This window comes from Lineus longissimus, chromosome 14 (assembly GCF_910592395.1).
Source record: "Lineus longissimus chromosome 14, tnLinLong1.2, whole genome shotgun sequence".
NCBI lineage: Eukaryota > Metazoa > Nemertea > Pilidiophora > Heteronemertea > Lineidae > Lineus > Lineus longissimus.
The window spans coordinates 7,378,550-7,401,086 of record NC_088321.1 but is presented as its reverse complement, the minus strand read 5'-3'; the positions used below and the strand labels follow the sequence as shown (position 1 = coordinate 7,401,086).

General features: G+C 41.9%; 2 long non-coding RNA genes across 2 annotated transcripts in view; one reads left to right on the top strand and one right to left on the bottom strand.

Moving 5' to 3' along the window:
- LOC135499146 (uncharacterized) overlaps nt 1–22,537 on the top strand; it is a 64,418-nt gene that overhangs the window by 11,203 nt on the left and 30,678 nt on the right. The gene's annotated exons all lie outside the window — the stretch shown is intronic.
- Nucleotides 10,009–11,037, bottom strand: LOC135498647 (uncharacterized). Its single transcript, XR_010449117.1, has 3 exons — nt 10,856–11,037; nt 10,313–10,467; nt 10,009–10,087 (listed from the first exon to the last, which is right to left on the bottom strand). It is a non-coding gene; the product is annotated as an uncharacterized LOC135498647 (long non-coding RNA).

Here is a 22,537-nt window from a genome sequence, read left to right as displayed (position 1 = left end):
AATAACCCCGATCTGAACCTGACTACCAGAGGACTTAAGTGTTTCTTTTTTAATCATTCAATTTTTATTTAATCGGGTTTTTAACCAGTTTGTTATTTTGAAACCTACTTTTTTGGTTTTTAAGATTAGAAAATGGTTCATTTCCCAATAAGAGCTTGTTTCGACTTACATGGGTAAGGTTTATCGTATCAACATTGTTGCAAACGCCGTTTGGCTTAAACTTTACATGTGTTTTGTCATAATGTACACTGATTTTGAGTCATCTCATAAGATAGAATGGTATGTGCCTGCACAAGTTTACCATGAGCCCTACTCCAGAACTTATCGGTTGAGTTCATGGCAAACCGATCGATTGCATGCGGCTTCATTCGGCTTATAAAAATTTACTAACACAACTGCCTATTCTAACATTGTCAGCCTGTCACATCAATACCATAAATTAATTTTTTAAGCACTTGTTACCCGATACATTTATATACATGTATACTGGTTGTTCGGAGTATATTTTTTCATCGAATTATATTTATCATTCTATCAATGCTTTGTACCTCAGCTCTGTTTCTAGCCTAGTTTAAAAATGGGCTTCATCGTGATATTCCCGTAAATTGCCCGGGAGAGCTGTGGTACCAATGGAGACTTGCCGTGACCAGTATGGAGGGTTGCGCAATACAAAACAAGACATTGATACCAGAAGGTGTAGTTCTTTTTCCTCCCCATGCAGACCAATGACGACACAAGAATAAAAAAAACCCAACAAATCACAAATCAACGTTTGGTTTCCAAGCAACGACCCGTTTCGAAAACAATAACACTTGTGTTGGGGCAGTGCCATCCCGGGTCACTCATTGATTCGGGCCAAATCCGTACCACTGCACTAGATATAACACAAATCAACGGTCGATTTGAATTCATTGATTTCTATAAAACTAGTTAGATAACAACATTGATGTGAAAAGCGCCATATTTTGTCGCTTACAGTTGAGAACTAAGTTTTTTTGTAAGCAATTAAGTATGTGGTCTTCGTTTAATGGACTACATGTAGTGTCTTATGGTATCATATACATATACCATTTATTGGCATCTAATGAGATATTCTCATTAAAGGAAACATAGCGAAACGCTTATGAAAACGCCCCGGTTAAATCCTAAGGCGGAAATAAGCTTCCATTGAAAAATGTTAGCAGTTTCGAGGTCCCCTCAGGTAGTTGATTATGTTTCCGTAGCCAATGAGCTGCATAAGAAGTAATCACCAATATATTTATTTTTACCACGTTTAACTCGTCTAAAGAAAGACTTATGCCACGACTGGATCTCTTTAACGATTGCCAACATCAAGCATGTTATAAAACTCGTTGTATTTGGTCAGAATTGAAAATATTTGATATCCTGAGGACAAAACAAGGGACCATATGATACCCAGAATTAGTCGATTAAATAACGACAATGTATTCAATGCAAACCTAATAAATATGAACATGTGGAGAAGAACAACGAACTTCGAAAAGAACTCTAATTAAATCATTGCCATCACCAACTTCTCATATCTGTCGAAAAAATGAAGGGCACAACCTCTCGCTGTTTATGTCAGTATTGTCTTCGTATCTCTATTATATCTAAATCATTGAGTTCAAAGCTCCGAGATTTTATGTAACAGTCTACTAGGGATGGCCACGCAATATTTGGACTATTTCGTTTCTCTTTTTGTCGACAACCAGTGGGTACAGTTTACTGGATCCACTCACAAATAAGATCCCAAGCCCGACAATACCCGATTTCTACTACCGCCTCGATGGGTAGAGCCTAAACATCCGGGCATTATAGTAGGCAAAAGAGGCAGGATATCTTGTCTTCGTTTCTTCCATTATTATGCCCTCGCTATAGTGGGGCATCATGTACTTGGGTGGTTTCCGGCCCGCGAAATTTTTTTCCTACGAGGTTTTTGTCTCATTTGCATATGACGTCATGAATTGAATAATTTATGCGATCAGTGCGTGCGGTTGTTTGTGTGATGTGGGTCTTTGGGCAAGACACTTGACAGAAGTTTGGAGTATAGGTCCTTGGGCAAGACACTCTCGGCAGAAGTATGACGACAACGGTGGAGGTTGGAGTCCTCAGTGGTCATTGGGCAAGGGGGCGCACCAGTGGTGTTTTATCATTGAACACCAGACTCTGGGTGGGGACATAGGATCTGGGGAAAGGGGGAGGCGAGTTCTACAGTACCCAAACAGGTGTTAAGTGGCAGCACACAGTCAAGTCAATTCCATCCCTCAGCACAGACCCGAAAAAGCGGAGCCCACTCCTCAGCGATATTACAGTATTAAATAAAATAGAAACACAATACAGTATTTTTGCAGATTAACTATTATTATTATTGATAGCAAAAAATGTAAGGTTATTTTACATCTAAAGTCCTATGTATAGGTTACTGGCTTGGTAATTCTGGTAATAGGACAGTATGAGGTTCATACCGTAAATATTTCATTACACCAAAAGCTAAGAACCAAGTAAACAGTCACAACAGGTATAACGTACAATGAACAGAGAAATCTCAATTTCAAGCTCCATTGGCAATGCTAACAAATGCACATCAGTGTAGTCTACTTTTTAAAAACATTTTTAAAACAAGTACAAATGCTGAAAAATGTTGTAAAAGTAAAATGGAATGTTGACGAATGCACACTAGTGTAGTCTCCCTTTAACATTTCTAAAACAAATGCGGAAAAATGTTGTAAAAAGTAAGATACACTGTATTGAAAAAGACAAAAGTCACAGTCAAGTAAGTGACAATATAAAACACTCACATTCTGGCACAGAATATTACTGTAATGTTACGAAGGAGATGTCACTGCCAGCCCCATAAGGGTCTTTTACAGTTTTTGCATACTGATTGCATACTAATCTCAGTTAATATGCATGGAGAGAACGAATCTAAATCAAAGGTGTACATAATTTAATGGCCAATTAATGAATGAATTGCAACTTTAACAAGACGCATAAACTGGTTTACATGTACGACCTTTCCTATGGAACAATACAGTATTGCAGATCACTTGGCAGAGTGCGTCTCACCTTATGCTTCATTTCTTTGGACACATGTTCTCAAATTATGAGGAGCTTTTCTCCTAGGCAAAATCTGGGAAGAGAAAGGAGTGCTGCTCTTTTTAGCTCACCTCTTAGCAGAGGTGAGCTTATCCCATACCGTGGCGTCCGTCGTCCGTCGTCGTCGTCGTCGTCGTCGTCGTCGTCGTCGTCGTCGTCCGTCGTCGTCCGTTGTCCGTTAGCAGGGCACGTTTCGTAACTGTTAGAGCTATTGAGTTGAAACTTAGTACACATGTACCCTTATGTAATGACACCTTGGAGACCAAGTTTCGGTTTGATTCGTTTCATGGTTTGGCCACCAGGGGGCCAAACGTTAAAAGTGAAAATATGCAATATCTCCTTCAATAGTAGTCGTGAATTTTTGAAAAAAATATGGTAGGTACTTCTAGCAAAGGTGCATCATATATCCTCCGGGTTTTTGATTTGACCTCCTTTTCAAGGTCACATAGGTCAAATGGTGTAAATTGGCCGTTAGGATGTAACGATGGCACGTTTCTAAACTGCAATGACTATTGATACCAAGCTTGGTACACATTTACCCCCTTAGTCAGGTGATCTCAGGGATTGAAGTTTGGTCCAATATGATTCACCACTTGACCACCAGGGGGCAAAATCCAAAAACCTTAAAAATGTGATTATTCCTTAACCTCTTGCCCGATTGCCACCAATTTGATATCATGGGTACATCTAACCACCATACAGTATATGTCACACAGGTTTTTAATTTGACCTTCTTGTCAAGGTCACAGACGTCAAATGGCGTAAATTCGCCGTCAGGCCGTAACTATGGCACGTTTCTTAACTGCAATGACTATTGATCACAAATTAAGTACACATGTACCCCTTGGTCAGGTGATCTCAGGTACCGAAGTTTGGTGCGATCTGATTTGCCGTTTGGCCTCCAGGGAGGGGGCCAAATCCTAAATTCTTCAAAATGCCATTATTCCTAGTAATGACTTGCCCGATTGGCACCAATTTTATATCATAGGTACATCTAATTCTAACAACCATTCAATGTGTCACCCGGGTCTTCTTTGATTTGACCTACTTTTCAAGGTCACAGAGGTCGAATGTACTGTAAATTGGCCATTTTGGGGAAATTGTAATTGCTTGGACCTACATCAAACCTAACACTACATGACACAATACCATGCTCTTTATCCATCTTTCCTCCACATGAGGTGAGCACAATGGCCCTGGCCATTTCATTCAACTTCTTACTGCTTGTCTCTCCCTAACTACTTCTAGTAGCTGGCCTACCACTACCAACTCGGTTTTTACCACCACCCAGCATCTTACGTCTAGCAAGTCCGGCAGGCTGGACCCCAATCTTCTTGCAACTCACCAATTCCTTTTTTGCCTTCCGTATTTTGTCCAATGCTATCGCAGCCCCCGAGTACTTCCCAAAGCACTGTAATGCAGAAGACAATGCAGAGTTTGTGGTCAAGGAATTGGCTTGTTTAACAAAAATTCTCAATGGCTTTTCAAAGTAGTCTCTGTTTTCAAGGAAACTTGTCTTTATCTTGTCAAATACTTTGTTTAACTCATCCAATAAATACTATCAGTACATGGATTATGATCATCGTTGAATGGAGGTTGCTGATTCCTACGATCAAACTGATTCTGAAGATCTCTCTGCAAGTGGAGAGAATCAAGAAGTGTTGTAGACAAAGCACCTTCAGTAGGGACCCCAGCAGTAGGAACCACCAAGGCCGACTCCTCAATAGAAATGTCCATGGGATCATCACTGTTTCCTCCCGTCTCCTCAACAACAGTGTTGGTATCGGCAAGGGTTGTCCTTCCTGAGTGGAGTGATTCAAACCAGTCGCCATTCAGTGGTGTTGCTTTCCCAGTTGCAACCATGAAGAAAATACGCCTCATGGCTGGATCATTCAGAGGGATGAAATTCCACGACGCAAGTCTGTACATCTTCACCACCAGGTACTGGTGTTTACATGGTCCTCCTGAATAGAAATGAAGAAAATATTAGAATACAGATTAGAAGTGTGAATACAATGCCTATGATACAGTTAAAGGGGGTCTAAAGGCCAGAGTCCTCTATTAAAACATGTGTACATTACGTGTACATTGTTGTGCATAAGTTTTGGTAAAAAAAGTACTCATTGGACCAATCAATCTGCACAAAATTTTATATGTGTCAAGAAGAACCCTTTGCCAATAGCATAATAAAGTTTAAAAACATTCCAATACCGATTGCCTGAGTAAAAATGATTTCCGTACACTATATCCATCAAAACGTCACTGGGGCATTGATATGGCCCTGTCAAAATACAAGTTCTAAACTGACCAGTGAGACCACATTTTCTTAAATATATTATCAAAAAGCATATTTCTGTGATGGCCTGACTCTGTAGATTAAGAATCAACCACAGATTGAGAATTAATTCCACTTTGGTCCATCCCAGCCATGTATTTACCACAACTTGACATTTTGATAAGCTCTGTGCCACACTTCCGGTCGTGGATGAATACATGTCTCTGCCCTAAAGGCAGGAGCTAGGTAGACAAGATTTAGTTACTCGAAGTTGCCGGTAGGGGTCTCTCCTATCTCACAGAACATCGAAACTATTCACACGTGTACGAGGAATATATTCATCGGTGAATTAAATGCGACCCAGTCACCTAACTGTGCATATTAATCACATAAAGACTACCAATTTGACCCCCTAGCTCATGCCTATAGTTCCTCTTTAAGTTGCTACAATTGCATTCCTCAGTTTCACTGACTAAATTGCTTCTGCTCTACTGTATTGTCATGTAGAAAACCCGCAAATATCTATGGCATAGGCCTAAGCCCTTTTGAATTACCTGTTTTCCCTCTCCAGCATGTACATGCACCAACTGATACATCTACTGTGTATGTGACGTCTGGACGCAAGGGCCCAACGCGCCGCGTAGCGGCAAAAAAGCGAAGCTGGCGAAACATTTATAACGGGTCACCGTCACTTATTATTGGACTTATAGCGCATTTACGGGGTTGCAACTATTTTGCTTTATAGTGTCACCAGGAAAGAAAAGCATGCGACCTAACGCCGATCTATTTGTATAAAGTGATAATTGGAAGGTATATAGTAGGAAATATCAATAAAATAATCATTCCATTTCGTCTTTTGAGGGCATTTTTGATTGTAAAAAATATATGTGTACGTCACCGTAGTCTCTGCAATGATAATTTTATCAGAGCAGTCTCGCGCAAGTAGAAGTTCTTTACCTGTTAGTTCTTCACTTATTAGTCTCAACGTCTGGCGCAAAGCCAGACGTTTTCCATTACGATTTCACTACGATGTTTGACAAGAAGGAGCAGTGCGCGAGATATGCTAATGAGCAGACTTCCCTCGCTTGAGTTTCTGAAGAATGTTCCATATCGCGCGAAGCTCATCACTACTGATTATGACAGGCGTGCAACGGTAGGTATCTGCTCCCCAACTTCCACCCTAATACGGTACAATAAGTTACCATTTGATGGGAATGGGACAATGCCCTCACTGTGTATGGAGTCATTGGGATAAGAAGACATTATTCATTAGTGTTGGTACAAGTGATTTTGCCCAAAAAGCATGCGCATTCAAAAAACAAAATATGCAAGGTATCACGTACATGACCATGACGACGTGCAGAAAGTGCACTGGCAAGTGCATACCCTATGGCTATGTACTAGCAAACATGGTAAACATGAACAACATCATTATTCATCGGCAGTTCATTTTACTCCGAGCATTTCCTGAAACATATAGCCATGATAATTAGGCCTACCATGTACCATGACCAATAACAGCACTAGATCATGTAGATGTCAACAAGTTCACATGAACCGTATAATCCTGCATGGCGCATGTGGGGCATGCGTCTAAACCAAAGCCCCAAAATCACTTGTTTTGGTCTATTTCAGTTTCACTTGTGTTTCCCCCGTCTCCCAGTCCATAATACATTTACAGTTTACAATCCCCGATCATGGCCCAACAAAAGGTCATCGGTTGACTAAAGGAACACAACTGTTCAATGTATTTATAGTTGAATGCGATCAAACTACGTCTTTTCAATCGTGGATTGTAAATTTAACCCCATGGGCCTAGGGAAGGCCCTATAACAATACTTTCGACACAGTTATTATCTCCGCTGCCTCCACCATGTTACACACAGTGCTCACTGCTGATTCTAAATGCGCCACCTAGTCAAAACAGGACATATGTTCTTCTAGGAATAGATCTCTTTCCAATATTTCGTCATTCCACTATCGTCATCACCTCATCATACTTTCATTGACATTACAGGCACACATCCACAGAGCACTCTTCAAATCATCTACACAGTGGTTATCCAACTAGGATTATAAAGGTAATTTCTTAGCCCCGCACAGTGGGTTTCAGTCTTGATAAAGGGGCACTATCCAAGATAAAGTTACAAGAAGTAGTCAATAGGGGTCTCTCACCTCTCACTGTATGTCCACACTATTCACGCTTGTACGAGGAATACATTCAATGCTGAATCTAACAACACCCAGTGCCCTTACTCTGTATATTAGTCACTGGAAGATGGCCCATTTCACTCCTTCCTTCTACTTCACCTATAGTCTCATGGCAAACGCCTCAGTTCTATGATATCACATTCACTTTCAGCTGTCATGCAACGCAACAACTGTGCTATCTGCCATCGCACATCAACGAAGAAGTGCAGCCGCCCACATTCCACCTCACGTCTGTCCGACCAGCTGCAATCCTCGAGGACGCCCCACTGTACCACGATTTCACTACGATGTTTGACAAGAAGGAGCAGTGCGCGAGATAGGCTAATGAGCAGACTTCCCTCGCTTGAGTTTCGAAAGAATGTTCCATATCGCGCTAAGCTGACCACTGCTGACCATGACAGGCGTGCATTGGACTGGTACTGGTTGGAATTGAACATTGAATATGCTGGTGGTGACGCTTTCTGATGAGAAGTTGGTCGTGACTGATGCAGTATCCTTGGACTTGTCCACAGCATCGTTCAATCATTGCTCTCTGAGCTGCCTTGATTCTGTACTTACCCAAATACTAAGACCAAACGCCTGTTGACTGTGCTTTAAGAGAGACTGGCGCCATGCCTAGAGATATGACTGACCCCTATTGGCAAATTTGTATGACTTTATCTTGCCTACCTAGCTGCTGCCTATAGTCTCCCTTTAACTGCGGAACACTTCAAAGTCGATAAAATGCCATGTTCCACCTTTAAATGTGTTCAGACCGCCATTTTCAAAATAATCAAGTCAGGACACTGCCTTCTAGTCTCATAATAAATTTTGCTTTCCTCAATAATAACATTTCTTCTTCTTCAATGCTTTCATCATTCCAAACTTCTCCTCCTCGGACTTTTACAGGGGTACAGTCATGGCAATCAAAACCCAAATACTGAGACCAAATGCCTGTTGACTGTGCTTTAAGAGAGACTGGCGCCATGCCTAGTCTCTCTTAAAGCACAGTCAACAGACACCAACCCCCTCAGACTCAGAAACCACAATTGCCCAACCCTTCCTGCTACCTTAATACTTCTGGATCTGTTTCACTGGGAACTATGTATGCCGTCTCTCCAATTTTCGTTATCTTCTCCTGGTCTATCTTCGCACCTGTCTGTGGATTTGGTAGAAACCTGGACTGCAGGGCCCGATCAAGTCGATTGTTGCAGATATCCAGTAATCGTCTCTCTTAATATGCCTCTAGGCGAGTTGACCGGAAATCAACGAGTTGTATGACATTGTACGATTTGGTACAATCCATAATTTGATATTTAAGTACCCTCATATCCGCTTCTGCAAAGTTGTTAGTGTTATTGTTTCTGACATTAAGATTGGAACGGTGGCAGAGTGCCCAGTAGGTTCAGCGAGCATGTATGTCCTCTAGATGCTTGGTAACATTATCATACATCGACAGCATCTCATTGTGAGCAGCCTCTGCATATTCAGCGTCAAGAGATTCAGCACTATCTGCATATACCAGCCCCTTCAGCAGGGAGAGAAGAGGAGGTCTGTGTTCTTTCCTTACACTGTTTTTTGAGTCCCACAGAAAGCGCCAGAACACTTGGAGAATGTGGAAAACACAGAGAAGAAGATTTGCCTCAGGATAAACATTATGCAGCGCCTGTCTTTCTGAGGCACTATCGTCAGTCATGAACACGTCTGGACCCAAGCTTGCTCCTCTACCAAAGTACGATCTATCTTCCAGCAGTGATTTGTGCATCTCTAATGCATGGGTCACAGTTTCCGTATTCTCACTGGTTGTGACCAAGACACCTTGCGGAACTCCTCCAGCAGAGCTATGAGTCAATATCAGGAAAATACGGCATCCCTGCCTATCCATATTACCCGAAGCATCAATGAATGCCAACTCCCCTGCATGTTTAATGTGCTCATGCACACGATGCATAAGTGGGGTAACGATTGCAATTGCCACATCTTTTTGATCCAAAACTTTCATCCGTGCATCACTTCCACCTACAGCTTGGTCGTACTCCTTCAATTTCTCTTCAAGTCTTTTCAGGACATGTTCTCCTTTCGTCTCTCTATATTCAGCAGCAAATTTCTTATATTACAACCTGAAAGACAAAAGGTGATCATGAAAATATTTCTTAGCCTTTAAATATCTACCCCCTTACATGCCTTAGAATTAGATACCATCAATCATTTACTGATATTCTTTTTGTGACACCCTGTACTTCATTCTGAGCTTACCTGTAACAAAACTGAAGGTCCGGACAAATTGCTCTGTCACCACTTTTTATAATGTAATCATCACCATGTTCGATCTGTAAATCGAACTTATGAAGCTCAAGTGCTTTTGAGGGTGTATAACCTTGCTTGTATAGTTCAAGTAGTTTATCTTTCACCTCCTGTGACACATCTCTGTAACGTAAATCATCCGCGGCTATGATAGGATGGTTGTGACAATGATGAAGGGTCACAATGAGACGTTCATCACGAGGATGTGGATCCACAGACCTGAAGTGAGGAAATTTCATTATTGGTCACTTAAATACAAGTATGACAGCTCATTTAAGTAAATTTAACGTGTGCATATTGTGGTGGTGTAGACATCTACATGTAAGTTCTTGGTCCTGGATTTTAAAATGGTGAAGTATGGTCCTGGAATCAGTTTCATCATTTCCACAGCAACTGTCAAGTTTTCTTTATCGATCAATTTGATTTCAACTTTGTAAAACAAACCTTCTATTCTTTTTGTTGTTCTGACTCAGTGAGGCTTCTTTAAATTTCAGAATGGACACCTGTAGCTTGGCTTTGCAGGTGGTATTCTTGTTACCTCTTCGATTAGCTGCGGTTTCTGACCGTGGAATCGTGTTGTGCTGGCATCTTAGATCAACCTGAAAGTATTTGCGAAGAAAGAATATTTCAAAGTTCAATCACAAAAACGATCATCTATTTACCAGCTCTTTGAACCAAAATAGATGATTTTGCAAAACATATAAGCAAGAAACTTAAACTCAATGTGTCTTGACTGCTTGGGCAATAATAGAAGCTGAAAAATTATTCTGATTAAGGCAGATTGAGGCTAAACTGGTCCCTCCATTGTGTTCTGTTCACAATTCTTGAGTGTGTGAAGGACAGAACAAATGACAGTGGAGTGCTTATGTTGGATTAAGCCTCCATTAACTAATCAGCAACAACATGCTTAGGCTTTGCGCAAAGTAATCATTAGTGATACAGCCATTATAAGCAGTTACCAGAATTTTTAGAACATTGGCCACACACCTTATATTCAATCTTTCCATGCTTTTCAGCAATATTTGGATATGTTTGTGCTTTCCTAAATGTAGTAAAGCTTGATTCCTGGAAGTCTGACAACCATTTTCTTGCTTCTTCTTCAGTAGACAATTTTAACCTTAGAGTGACTTCAAATGATTCTTTTCCCTCCTTGGCTTCAAAGTGGCAGATATGATGATCATAGTTTGTAGGAAGGACAGTCTGAAAAGAATTTGCAAGAGATAAGTTTGATTCACACACAAAATGTGGTATTTTTCGCTTGTGACAATAGTCTTTTGTTCACTGGTTGTCTTTGTTACAGCTTATTTGCTGCAATGCTGGCCATAACAAATGAAGCGGACAATACAATTGCAATCTTTAATATGTGAAAAGGGCTATTAATAGTGTTGGGCGTCATCAACAAAACTTCCATTGTACTATTATGTGTTTTCTTAAGATATAATCATTGGGAAAAGCTTAATTTTGTTGGCATGCAGCATCAGGGTGCTTACATGCATTAAAAGCTTCTATTATTGACACCGACATCATGGTCAAGTGCAATGATTAAGGACACAATCCAAATTGAACGAGTGCAATGTTCATGTTTTTTCGTACATACAATGGGCATGATTGGCCTAGGCGTGTATAATTTTCCTAAGCGCTTCACTTATCTAAGTACGAAAAAAAAATCGATTAAAATCAAGATTTCTAGTGTGACTTCAGAAGCATCAACCTTTAAAACTACAAAAATAGATGCAGAAATACGACAACTAAATGAATATCACTCGCAATAACTAGATACCTACCAACAAAAGCACTTTATCGACATATTGCGGACTACAATTCGAATTCACGGTGAAATGAACAAGTCACCCATGGCGCAAGTTCAAACGCCAAGTGCGCATGCGCCATATGCAAAAACCTCGTAGGAAAAAAATTCGCTTCCGGCCCACACCACACTACTGAATTCCGGACTATAACTCAAGAACCCCATGTTCGGCTGACGTAAAATCTTTAGGGGGTGAGTAGGCCTAATGTGTCAGAGGGTCCCTATTGATATTGGGCGCGTTTCAAAATCCAATATGGCCGCCAGCCGCCATCTTAGATTTTCGCATTCTGCTCTTTTCTTTTGTGTAATGGGGTGGATAGGGAGAGGTTCCCTATCGATTTTGGTCGTGCTCCGAAATTCAACATTGCCGCCCGGAGGCCATTCGGATTTCCCATTCCGGACTATAACTCAAGAACAGGTGGCTTCACTGATATCTAATTTCTATCCCGAACCAAAATCGAAGATACCCGCCGGGCTGCCATCTTTGTTTTTGTATTCTGCCCCATAACGGGTCTGTGAAGTTGGCTCCCAGTTCCCAGTTCCCAGTTCGCAGTTGGGTACGAATAAGGAACTAGGAAATGGGCTAAGCATTTCCCAGTTCCCAATTCAAATTTCTTTCAAATATTAACCCTCCAAAGTCCGATAACTCAACTTGGTGGTTTTAACCCTTTCCTACCAAGCTCCCGATTCAACTATCAGTGACTTTAACCCTTTCTGACACATTTCCCAGTTCAAAATGCCAGTTCCTTATTCGTCTCAACTCATTTTAACCCTCTATAAGTCAATTTCCCTATTCAAATGCTGGCTCCCGATTCAGCTACAAGTCACTTTGACCCTTTCTGACTCCATTTGATTCATTTGCAAGTCACTTTAACCCTTTCTGACTCCATTTCCCGGTTCAAAATGCCAGTTCCTTATTCGTCTTAACTCATTTTAACCCTCTATAAGTCCATTTCCCTATTCAAATGCTGGCTCCCGATTCAGCTACAAGTCACGTTAACCCTTTCTGACTCCATTTCATTCATTTGCAAGTCACTTTAACCCTTTCTGACTCCATTTCCCAGTTCAAAATGCCACCAGGCCACCAACTTGGTTTTAGGCATTCCGTCCAATAACTAAAGAACCAAGTGAATGACAGACCTGAAACTCCTGTGGTGTGATGACCTAGTGTAGGGAAGGTTCGCTATCGATTTGGGCTATCATGGCCGCCAGGCCGCCATCTTTTTCTCTGGCATTCCGACCCACAACTCAAGAAGCGGTTGAGCTACATACATGAAAATTATGTGGTGTGATAACCTAGTGTAGGGGAGGTTCTCTATCGATTTTGGACCCGATCCAAAGTCGAACATGGCCACCAGACCGCCATCTTTGTTTTCGCGTTCTGCCCCATAACTCCAGAACTGAGTGAGTGACACGCCTGACATTTCTGTGATGTGATGGCCTAGTGTAGGGGAGCTTTCCTATAGATGTATGACCTGACACAATATCCAATATGGCTGCCAGGTTGCCGTCTTTCCTTTACACCACTTAACTTCAAAATCAGTTCAGTTACAGTCCTGTAGACTCTGGTGCCATTCGCCTCGATCGATGGCGTTATTGGTCTTTAATTGTAATATGAAAAGCTCCTCTGTAGAGTCTTGACTATTCATGACGATTACGTTGTTAACTCTTGAATAGAGATCCCACCCCTTTTATGGCTGTGAAAGGCCTACTATTGTGTTAGGCTGTTTAGACTCTACCCATCAAGGCGGTGGTACAAATCGGGTATTGTCGGGCTCGGGATCTTATTGGTGAGTGGATGCAGTATTGTATTTAAGACGCAAGTACAATGTATATTTGGTGTAACGTCAATGGCATATCAAAATCAAACAATAAAATTTGATCGTATTTCGTCCTATACATGAGTGTGTGTATTGGAAGATAGCGCGTTCTGAAATAATACAATGATATATATATATATATAGATAAGATAAAGATGTTGACATCCACAATGTCATTGATATTTATAATTGAAGATAAGTAAGAAATGCAGAAAAAATCAAGTTGCCTAGGCTGGGATTCGCTGCTCAAATATTTGACACTCATGTGGGAGACGTTGAGCGTGTAGTGCAGCTGAGAGTGACACGGTGCATTCTAATTCCGGACATACCTTAATATGTAGAATGTTCGCGAGTGCTGTCTCTGCTTCCCCTGTCGTACCGAGTTGACCTCCATGCACGATTGTTGCACGTTCGGTGCGTCTTATTTTATTTGAACTCCAAGGTTATGGCATTGTTTACCTCTTGAACTCAGGAGTAAGAAAAATATATTTTTAGACCTAGTATTGATTTTTTTTGTTGACTGAATGTATCGTCTCGAGGTTGACAAATTACTTTCGTCACTTTTTTTCGTTCCTTCGATTGCCGACCCACCTGGCTGATGCACATGTCGTCATCATAAGGAATATCCGTTCTGTCGCCCCACTTTCTTGGTGCCATTGAAATGGTCATTATGACCTGTATGATTACCGTTGGTGCATGCATTTTTACCAATGTATGCTTTTTACAAGTGCATTTTTTTCACTGTATCGATTATTTTATTGATGTATACATGTAGCCACGAATAAGCTAAACTAAACTAAGTCTGCACCACGAATGTCTTAGACAATGATATGATTTCTAGTATGAGGAGTATTAGGAGGTACATGTAGTTAGTCGGCATTACTAAAACACGGAATTCCGCGGATTACGGAATGGATCACGGATTGTGACTGCAGACGGCCTGTATGGGAAGCCAAGAACCTGTACGGGAAGCCTATGCAGTTCTAAATACATACTTCGCGCATTTCATTTCATTTCATTTTATATTAACTCTTTGAGACTGTTGAACGGCATAAGTCGTTTGGGTAAATCAGGCACCAGTAACGTTGAACGACCCATGCTGTTTGCATACACTACTTTTTAGCGGTTTAGCTGTGCTCAGCACTGTCTGGAATCGATCCGAGATACATCTACAATCATTCTAGGAAACTAACAGCTTTTTTTTTACTATGGTCGGGTGATGGTTGGTGTATATGGTGGTAATAGCTAGAAGACGATTTTCTGTCAAACTGTCAGGTCAATAGCATTCCGCGATGATGAGGTCACTGCAGCTGCTGCCCTCTATTTCCCCATCGCTGAATTACAGGCAATGTCAGACAAACATGCGGTTTCGTAATGGATTCAGGCTTTCTAACTAGGGCAGTTAGATTCAATCTGGCAATGTCCGAGTGTTGGAAATACTACATAATTGTTCTGAATATTTCTCTCTCTGACACTATGGTATCATTCATGCTAAAAACAATGCACGGTCAAAGATAATTGACTTTGAAATGAGCTCAAATGCGTAGAAATAAGTGTCGATGTCCGACTGTCACGTGACTAAAACGTCATCAATATCTTATGCAAATGACCTTGTGAGCTATAAATATTAACTTCGCGGAATGCTATTGAGATTTAAAGCCCATGAAGTTTGGGATGCCTTAAACAATGATTTATTATGCAGTTAGTTGCTAGGGAGTTCTAATTTTCTGTGTTGTTTTTATGACTTTTTGTGGCTAGTGGAATGTCTAGTTCTGCCAATTATTTCGGAATTCGGTGAGGGGTGAAAACTATATTTCTTCTTAAAAATCCTGTAAATCAGGTGTTTTGCCTAAATTGGAATGCTATGAAGCAAAGAAAAGGACTCAGAAAGACCTTTCAGGGGATATAAATTGCAAGTAACTTTGATGATTGTTTTTTTTGAAAATGGTGTTTTTCAAGAAAAGTCGCACGTTCCTGGTATTGCGACAAAAAAAAGTGATGCGATCTCAAAGGGCTTGTGGTATTCGACTCGATGACTCGACGACGCGATGACTCGATGACGCGATCAAGTTGGAATTTTTTTAAAGAATATCACTGCTTGGACTGTAATTTATACATAGAATCATAAGTGGAGGAAAATAAAAAAGAACCGATCATTACCAACCCCTTTCCAGCTGTTTTCACCGTATCTAATCCGACCATTTTTCGTTTCCTACAAGTTCGCATTTTTGATAAATCCATGCGCCATGTTGCTATGCAAGCCACTGGAATCTTACCGTGAATACAGCTAAATACACCTAAATATAGCTGGTTCAGATCAACCTCCTACCCAGGTTCTTTACAAGCAGAAATTTCAATGTTAAAATGACACGCGAGTTCCTGGAGACAAGGTTGGCTCTGGATATCCGTTCAGCACGGCAGTCCAACCAGGACATGTCCATATCTGGGGATATGCCCTAGGAGGCAATATTAAATGTCCTAAAGGGGCTGATGTCTTGGGGGGGGGGGCAGATGTCGAGGGACGGAAGAGGGACTGAGTGACTGAGTCTAAAAAACTGCACATGTGCGAAATTCCGATTGTTGACAGACTGATTGTACCGATTGTTCAGCATGACCTGGCTGAACTAGAGAAGTGGGCCACCAAGTGGGGGATGTCGTTTAATGCTAATAAATGCTACATCATCCGAACAACCCCTTCCAAGCGCTCCAGTCTACAATACCTATACGAACTGAATGGTCATGTTCTGCAAGAAGTCGGCTCCTCCCCATACCTAGGCCTCACCCTCTCGAGCTCTCTTACATGGGACGACCACATCAGTAAAACCTGTGCAAAAGCCAGCAGCACCCTTGGGTTTGTCAAAAGGACACTTAAATTCGCACCAAAAGAACTTAAGGCAATTGCATACCAGACACTAGTAAGATCACGACTGGAGTACGGCAGCATCATATGGGACCCGCACAAGGCAGAACTCATAAAAGATCTAGAAAGAATCTAGCGACGAGCTGCCAGGTTTGTATGCAGTGACTACAGCAGGCACAGCAGTGTAAATGATATGATCACAAATCTTGGCTGGGATACCCTCGAAAAGCGCAGGAGAGAAAATCGAATTAAAATGCTGCATAAAATCGTAAACGACGAAACTGGTCTTAACAAGGAAGACTACATAACACCAGGACCCCAAAGAACTAGAGCAAAAAACGCTAACAAACTTTTTGTGATCCGTACCGCAACGGAAGACTTCAAAAACTCCTTTTTTCCACGAACCGTGGTTGACTGGAACAAAGTGAGCCAAGCCGAGATCGATACCACCTGTATCTCGGCTAGCCAGCGCCACCAGTAACATCTACCTACCCCTGTGCCATCAATACGCGAAACGCGGTCAGGCACAGTACCATTCAAGATTCAAGATTCAAGACTACCACATGACATCTGACATTGGCCACTAGAAGCTTGTGTGTCAATTCAATCTCCGGTCATTTTGCATGCTATGAAACTTCCGCGAGTTCTTTAAATATCAAAATCAACCGCGGGGACCAATCTTCAGTGGCCATGGCTGGGGGGGGGGGGGGGCACATCCTTCCACATACCGTAGCTGGGTATGGGAAGGCCGAGCTAAAACCTCTGCTGTTGGAGCGGTAGCCCGGAGACCAGGATCATGGTTTTCCGTATTTTAGCAAAATCCATAGCAACGATCGCGTCATCGCGGCTGTTATAAAACGCGGATTCCGCGGAAATCCGCGGAAAAATCTAACTTGGCTACAGGGTGGCTACCTGAACCGCAGGTGAGAGTTTTTCATATTAATAGTGTGCATTGTTGTGCGCATGAAGTACTCCTGGTGACAAGGTCTTTGGGAATCCCCGTTATATGGTGCGCTGTATGCGCCGTAAATCACAAGCACCTTGTACAGTAGTTTGAAATAAACTTATACTCTAGGACGGGCCGCGAAGTAAGTTTTTGTGATTGCTAAAAATAGACTCCAATGTGCAGTCGCATATATGGTTGGTTAGGTTCGAGCTGCAAGGAGATTGTCCTAAAACATTTTCGTAGACCAGAATTCAGTTCGTCATCGACCTATATTTGAAGGAGGCATACCGTAACGTACATCAATCCGGGCATCAATCACACTTGAAAGCAGCCTCGTAATATTTTCGGTTAGGGAATCAGGAACCACGGTGGTATCGAAGAAAACATGCAAAGTTTATCAACACCAAGAAAAAAAGAGGGAAGAGTCGATCGGAATGGCATGAATGGCGCTCCAGAGGATTAAAATATGACGGATGAAATATGCAGATAACTGGTAGTTCTTGCCTCCGATTTATGATTTATGTTGTTATTTGTATCATATAATTAATATGTAAAGAGCAATCTCTAGTGAACTCACACAACTGTTTGACATGGGGGAGCCCCCCCCCCCCAAACCCCGTCCTTCTGACATATTTAGCCAGTACATTGGGGGATGAGTCCCCCAAACCCCCTCCCCCGTTCTCTGAAAGTGACAGGTTTTAGTCAGTACATTGGGGGGAAGGCCCCCCCAACCCCCCCCCCCCCCCATTGGACTCTAAAAATAGAATTCCTTGGAGACACTGAACAATAAGGCCCCATAAAGAAATAGTCCCCGCCCCGGTAGCTGTCTCATATCTGCGGACAGAAGCAGCTCTTTGTGGTGCAATAATAATTGAATTTTCCACCTGCTAGCCTAGATATTTGTGTATGTTTCTTCACCAGTTAGTTAATAACGAATTTTTGTAGCTGATATATTCTTAATTGTTTTAACGCGTTTTTTTTTATTCGTTTGGCGCCAAAATCAAGAATGGCAAATTTACGATCTTGACACTAGAGGCGCTGATGTCGTTCCGGAACGGTAGATGCTAAATCGGATAGCCAGGCGGTACGTTAACTCCTGCACTCTGACCACGTGACCTACATCATTACTTCACAGTTCCGATGTAACATCTGTGGTTGTTTCCCATGTGTCAGCTAGAGAGACCACGACTTTTCAATAGGGGGATACACAGAAAAACTTGTCAATCTTTTTTTGAGCGTTCCCAAACAATGAGGGGAAACACTCAAAAACAGAAACACTCAAAAACATTACACCGGCACTGGGTCGAGTTTGGCAGTTACTAGAAATCACGTGACTGGATCTGGATTTAGTAGTGATAAAACTGACTTTTTTGAAGTAAAGTACGTAAATCGAGAAGAAGAGGACGTTTACTTCGTCTGCAATGAAATGTCAGAACTGTCTCCGCCGACGTTGTTGTCCTGTATGTCCCAGCAGGCGATTTTTAAATACATGATGTCCCACACCCACACTTCAGTGGTGCCGGTGTGAATAAATCTACTTGCGTGAATGGTCAATGGCTCATGACGTCATGAAATAATTGCGTCACGAGGAAGGAAACAATGGGAATCATGGTAACTGTGGTTGCGGTGCGTCGTGAAAGCAGGATCGGCAAGCGCGGCCCGTATGGAATGCGACAAACTGTACCGGAACCAGAATTGTCATGGGTCTGCACAAATTTTTTCAGATTCGATGGACATGATGGATATATGAATTTTGTTTACACTTTATACACATACGTAACCATTACACTCACTACGTTGTGTGAGTTATCATTAAATATATGCGCGTATTTACTGGCGGCTTTGTGATTTTTCCGCGGATTTCCGCGGAATCCGCGTTTTATAACAGCCGGCGTCATCGAGCCATCGCGTCGTCGAGTCGAATACCACAAGCCATCTCAAAGAGTTAAAAGCCGCCAAAAATGCCATGAGACCGAAATGCGACTTGAGTGTGGCGCGTAGCATTCATTTCTCAGCTCCGACCTTCCTAGCTGTCCCCACCTGTGTTTATCTACATGGAAGAGACTTCACTGGCCGTCCAAGGCCCCCAGGTTCTATAAGTGGCATTACAACAACATAGTGTAGTGCAGCAACAACCACTTGTACAGTAGACACCGAGGTACACACCACACACTATACGTACCGTAGGCCTAATGTACACACTGTACAGGTGTACTATCATTCATGATGCGAGGATCATGAGGAGAGGTCTCTCACTCGCCTACGACATTGAATACAGCCCTACCGCGCAGCATGTATTTCCAACTCGCATGTGTGCAATCTCTCAATCGCCTGTGACAACGAATACAGCCCTGCCGCGCAGCATGTATTTCTCACTCGCCTCTGTGCAATCTCTCAATCGCCTGTGACAACGAATACAGCCCTGTCGCGCAGCATGTATTTCTCAGTCGCCTCTGCACAATCTCTCAATCGCAGATCGCAATCGGAGAAGAGAGTACCTAGAGGACCATCGTACGGGAAGGGGGGGGGGGGTTACACTCTCCATACTAAATGTTTTTGGGCCATTTTTCTTTCTGTTTGTTTGCCGGCTGTGTGTTCCACTTATTCTCCAAGGTCGATGGCCTTATCGCCAATAAGCTTGATATACGTGTGACGTGTAGGTTGCACCCGGACTTACCACCGATCGAGGCATCAATATTTTGAAAAGGTCACAATACTGGGGTATAAAATGGAATGAGTGCATTAATGAACATTTCCTACCAGATCTATGTCCTGCATCACCATATTGGGAGATAGCCAGGTTTGCCCCAAATAAGCACTGTCAAAGGTCTGGGACATAACTGGTCAAAGGTCATCGAGCGCAAAATCACGGAAACTCCAAGGTCCCCCAGGTTTAATCTGCCAAAGCCTAAATTTATCCAGTTATTGCCGAAGGTGTCTGATCGCGTTATTATAGTGGTTCCCATATTGCCATTGATTTTGAAGTTTTCAAGCCATGGCCTGTACATGTAAATGGTGCGATTTCCATGAAACCATGGTCTGTAAATGAGGCTTCCAGAAAGCATTGGTTTGTATAAAGGTTATCATTTAACCAAGGCCTATAAATGAGGTTTCCATAGAGCCATGGTCTGTGAATAGTTTCAATTGCAGCCATGACCATGGCCTGCGAAATGAAGTTTCTATAAAACAATTGCTAGTGAATGTGATTTGTATAAAACCGTCGCCCGTGAATGTTGTTCCCAAAAAGCTATGGCATGTGAGTATAGTTTCCGTTATAAAGAAATGGGATCGAATGAGGCTTACATATATAATGCCATGACAGCCTGTTAATGACTTTTCCATGAGACCATGCTGCCTAGAGATTATCTAGAAGCACCATTTCATAACAACTGAACGATAGCACCAGATTAGTGAGTGGTCAAGGGCAGGGAATTGCCCATTCATGCACAAATAACCACTTATCATGCAGAGAAGGAGACATGGGTGCTATTTGTCATTGACAGGTCTAATATACTGTATATTCGCGAGTAAGGCCGGGGCCTAGGTCACATGAATGTTCGTGATGTGCATTTGGATCTTCCCATTTCACGAATCGAAAGCGAGGCATTATATGCAGACACCGTTGGGTGAACATCGAGAGAGAGCGTCCAAAGATCGGTGTATAATATATTTAGACTAAAAAGCCTGAACTCGATTCAATTACTGGCCTCCAAATTCCACATGTTTCCAAATATATCCTGTATCGCATCCTTGATGACACATAGGCAGTACTAAATCCATCAAAAGTTCAGCGATCAATATGGTCGCTGCAAGAGAACTGGCAATTTCAATTGCAGGTTGGATTATCTGAATGACGAACATTCGGAAAAGTCGGCAGTTCTCAGTCAGCGTCCCAGTGCTGCCAGAGTTTGCTGGCATACTATACTTTAGCCCCCCCCCCAACGAAGCTCCAAATTGATTCTACTCGCGGTGATTTTATGAGGATCTTTGGCGAGATTTTCCTCTGTTAACTGTAGCAAGCTACTTTGTGCCTCTTGTAAATTATCTCTTCACAGCAGCCGCCTTTAAAAAAGCATTCCCATTTTGAATAATTGTTCGTGTAGCGATAATACATCTCCTGGCCTGAGCTATAATCAAGGGAATAGGTGTTTGGATGCCTCTCACTGGACCTAACCCTTGTAGTCCAGTTCCCAGCGATCTTCCGTGGGAATAAACAGTGGCTGTAGTCGGAACAACAACACATGCGAATGGCTGCTGTAAATTCAACCCCAGAACCAGTTGTTTGTGGAATAGACGAAGTATTACTTTAAAAGATGTGATTAAAAGAAATCCCCCGCCCCCGGCCCATGACCCAAACACTCACACGGCTCCTTTACCATGTTTACTATGATACAGTGTGTTTAAGGGCTCAAAATCCATGAAAAGCCCTTTAGGGAGTGCTAAGAAACAACCAGCAATCATTGTGTCTATATCTTGTCACATTTCTCGTATAACCCTTAAAGCTTTACGGTTTTCAAACCGACTGGCAAATATATATTTCAACCATTCCTTTGAGCAGAAATCGATCATATCCATAACTCTTTTATTTCCAAATCATCAATAAGACCACTTTGAGTAATTTTGGATTATACTAGTCTTGCTGAATATTTCTCAAATCACACTTGAGCCTGTACATGGTTGTACATGGTAAGTAAACGTTTGTCTTCTGTGCGCTCATTTCTTTTTAATTTTTTGTTAAGCATAGAATAATGAATCTGCTCATTGCCTTCGGTAAGCTGATTGCTGAGATATTTTGGTAATATCAGCTGCAACTTGGCAATTTTAGACCTAAAATTCCCCTTTAGTGTCTGTGAACAATAAAGTTGTGTGTATACCAATGAATGAAAATGTTTGCTTTCTCAAAAGTTTAATTAGGGGCACAAAGTACAACTATACATTTTGTGACGATACCACCACTATTGATAGCCTCAAGAGGGGTTTTGCACTTGGTCATGGTTATATGCCTTTGATAAAGCAAAACACCTTGAATATATTGCAATGGGAGCTCGGATCATTAAAACAAAATGGCACTATTAAAAATGGCTGTCAACTCGCAAAATCTTATCGGATAATATATACAATCCTTCGAGACCCAATGTTAGTTATGAGACATAGTAGATTCAGCAAAACATGCTTCCCTGAAATAGAAAAAGATGCACCACCATAGCCTGTTAATACGTGTGATGAGGTTTCCACA